This window comes from Pelmatolapia mariae, linkage group LG9 (assembly GCF_036321145.2).
Source record: "Pelmatolapia mariae isolate MD_Pm_ZW linkage group LG9, Pm_UMD_F_2, whole genome shotgun sequence".
Taxonomy (NCBI): domain Eukaryota; kingdom Metazoa; phylum Chordata; class Actinopteri; order Cichliformes; family Cichlidae; genus Pelmatolapia; species Pelmatolapia mariae.
Window position 1 is genome coordinate 21,685,151 of NC_086235.1, and position 4,150 is coordinate 21,689,300.

Below are 4,150 nucleotides of genomic sequence, written 5' to 3' on the forward strand. Positions count from 1 at the left end.
CTGCGTATTTTCACTTGCTTTATTCAAGTCTGTCAAGTCCAGTGTGAATGTTTGCTCACTGCGCTTTCTTTTTAAAACTGGTGTTTCTATTGTTAGCTTTATTTTAGGTATTAATTTGTATATATCGCATTTCACATCATCACATCACATCCTTGTTATTTTTGCTCTGCCTTTCATTTTTTTTCATCACATTATTTGCTCAAGTGAGTTTTTTGTTTTGTAATTGAGTTTTTGGAGACCTGAAATGTAAATGTGTCTGCCTGGAAAGTGCTGTGGGTCAACTCCAGTTGATTTAAATGTGCTATGTAAATAGAAGTGACTTTGCTTACATGAGAAGTGGACCTTTTTTCTTGTAGTGATGAAAAATCGAGCCACAGAAATGATTTTAAGTTTCAGGAGCAATTGTATATTTTGTTTTTTACTAATGAATAAACAAAGGCTTCTATAGCTCATCTGTCTTCATGTGAACTATCTACCTGGAGTCAGTGACTGCCACAGTTTAGCTTAGATAAACTGACTGGTACTTGCATAGTGCTTTTCTGTTCTAACTAAACACTCAAAGCACTTTTTACTGCAAGTTTCATTCATCTAATCATACACACATTCATATAGGACTTTTTATTATGTGTCTAAGTGTCTAACACACCTGTCACACACAGGCAACATGTATCTTGCCTGAGGGCACCTTGACATGCAGACTGGAGGAGCCAGGGATCGAAACCACTGATCTTCCAAGTACTGAATTACCCCGTCTGCCTGCCGAGTCTCAGTGATCTGAAATTAAAACAATGGAAGAGAATCCCTCGCCTCTGTCTGGTAAATGTTTCTTGAACAGCACCAGTTGGTTTGAAAGTATTGTGCTTATAACAAGACACTGATTTTTTATAAACCATGTCAATTTAACTTTTGAAGTCTCAAACTTTCTCTGTAGAGTGAATAAAGTTTCGTGATCCCAGCACCACCGTGACCCCAACCTCCCGACACTAATTTGTCTCACCGATTCTACTGCTATTAGAAAAATATACATTAAATTAGTTGGTAGTTACTCACTAATGACCACTGCACTGTACTGTGGTTGTTCTATTGTCTTCAATTGTAGCTACCTGGGTATGTTTCTATTTATTTATTTAAATTACAGAATAACAGCAAAAGATGAAAAAAGTAAGAACAGAAAGATCATCCATGTCAAATCCAGCCATAGATGAGCACTTTGTATCTAGAGGATCCTCACACTGAACATGTATGAGAATACTAAATAATGACGTTAGCTCAATACAAATTTTTAGTGTTTTCAGTGTGCTGCACATTTTATTTTTTTTCTGGACAACCGTTCCAACAACACTTCACAATGGTCCTAACCTTTGGTTTTTCAAAAATTACCAAATGTGACCATGAGAAACAAAAATGTTAACAGTTTCCAGTTTTAATTATGCAATCAACACCAAAAGATTTCATACTTGAAAAAATGAATACATAGTTATCTGTCCATTTGGTCAGAACAAGGTTTGCCTGTTTGTTATGGTCAAATTTGAATTCACCATATTATACCACACAGATACAATGACAGCATGTTATAAAATAAATGTATTTTTGATTTAACAAAAATAATTGTGCATGTATCACAATTATAAAATAGCTATGTATATACAAAGATCAGCAACTTGTTCTTTAACGCCTTTAAGGATATGGCATTACACATCTATAATAAAATATATATCATATGCTGATGAATATGTAAATGAGTGCTAAGGGTATGGATAATATCACAGAAGGAAGACAGCACTCACAAGCAACGTTTTCTCACCAGTGATCTGACTGAATGCAAGATTTGCAGGTGCTTTTCCATCACAGTCAGCAAGGTTAAACTCCAGAGAAATTAAACAAATTGCTCCTCTAATACAGAGTAAAACAAATGGAGAACTTTAGTGCACATGTGGAACCCTCTTGGGTTCTAATTATGTAAAACTATAGACATCAGAAGGCACTGAATTCTTTAATGAGCACTTGAGAGAACAAAGGGAATTTAAGTGCATGTTAATAAGAGAGGCGAGACAACAGGAGGAGGCAAAATGCCACCGAAAGAATCACTACACATTAAACGGGGGCATTTCTTGCCAATACCACCCAGCAGCTTCCGACAAATACGCAGGGTGCCGTGAAATAGTTGAGAACGGGACTGATTTCTTTCTGTGATTTGTGATGGTTAGAACCGGCACACCAACACAGCTAAAGTGCTAATAGTTTCTCCATGGAAACAGTACAATAAATTGAGATGAATTGAGTGTCAAGGAATTGAGATCTGGCTATTAGTGCAGGAGAGGATGTTCTGGTTGATGATTTCTCTCTACAACCTGCAATCAGCATGCTGACGACTACCCCCTGACCAGTGCGCCGCAAGTAGGTGCAAAATCACAGGTTAAACTACCCTGTCAGGGCTGCCAGTGGCTTTTCCAGTGTCTGAGGAACAGTACCATTTGTATTTACTCAGTAGCAAACAAGGCGCAATGTGTTCAGGAAGCTGTGTTCCACTTCGCTGGTCGGTATGCCGGCCAATTAACATTGACAAAGACTCCCATGTGTATAAGCAAGCAGAGAACCACCCAGAGAACACACTTCTGTTCAGAAGCCAAAATAGATCACACTGCTGGTGGTCCTTTAATCCCCACTGTTCCACTGAATAATGTTTTAAATCAAGATTCAGTGGTGTAGTCAGTCACCCTCGTAGTGTAGCTCCTCACTGGTTAGCTACTATCTGTGTAGAGGCTTCAGTGTGCAGTTGTTAGGTGTGATTTGGGATTTTCAGAGACTATGCATGGATAAACAAACATATGCTACCAAGAAAAATAATGGCCATATTAGGAACAAACTACTAATTAAGAAGTATGTTGAAGAAGAGTGTTGATGATGATAATGAGTAATATATGAGAGGTTTTAAAGTAGATAATAAAGCTTCGGCATTTTTCATCCGTGAATCTGGAAACTGAAGATTTTCTTAAAGCTGAAATTCCACTGAAAATATTTTAAGTAGCATTGTTTGATTATTTGAATTAGATAAGGGAAAGAATAGAGTAGATGATTACAGGCACATGTGACACATGAAACTGCAGTTTGGGTCACATAAGGTTGTAAAGTTAAACTGGAACGTTTTTGCCTTTAACCTGCATAGTTTGTCTAGATGGATGTTTTGGACCTAAAAATAGAAAGAGTGATCAGATTAAGCGACAGGTTGACTGAGTATCTTCTTAATGAATTGTTTCCATAATTTAAAATCACATTTAAATTTGACTGCAGTGGCTTCAGGGCTCCTTTATGAAGCATCGGAGCCAAGAAACTCCTCTCTTTTAAATTGTACTGTAACCTGGAGCAAGATGGCAAGCTGGGTGTTTGAGCCAAATGCTCTCGCTCAGGCCCTGCAGGACCTTATTGTGGAGCTTCGCACAGACAGCCTGACCACAGGGAATGAATTCATTGTGATTGTAAAAAAACAAAACAAAAAAAAAAACAGCAGACACTCTCTTGGTATTCCTGACCTGATGATGATTCTTTCTTCGGGCTTGGACACTGCAGACTGCTCTTGGGTCTCTGGGTCAAAGCCAGTGACACAGCTTTCACCACTAGTAATGATCTTTGACATGAATGTTGGGTCAGTTTGTTGAAGAAGTTGATGTTTGCTCTCAGCGCAAGTTTGAGGTCCATGGTAAGACTGCAGATATCAGAAAGAGACTTCCAGAGAGCGATCCATATGTGGCAAAAAACCTGGAATGCTTGAAGTCCTTCACGAGGACACCGCTTTAAAATTGGCTTGCTTTGGGCCTGTTGGTTGGTGAAACTTTTTGATCACACCTAGTAAAGTAGCTGTGGACATCAAGCCTGTGTTTCAGTCTGTCTTACCATTTGAGACTGCAATCACAGCTAAAGAGCAAACAGCAACACAAAGAAGAGAAATCAAAACACCGCTATTGAGAACCATGGGACAGGAAATGAATTTGTCAATACATCAGTGTAAAATAAAAAAGAACCCAATAGTGAACAAAAAATAAATCTGCAAAACTCCACGATGACAGCAAATCCTGTGCAATATCAAAAAATAACGGTCAAAATATCACCACACATCACGAAAGTTAAAGAATGAAAAGGATACAACGGAAAA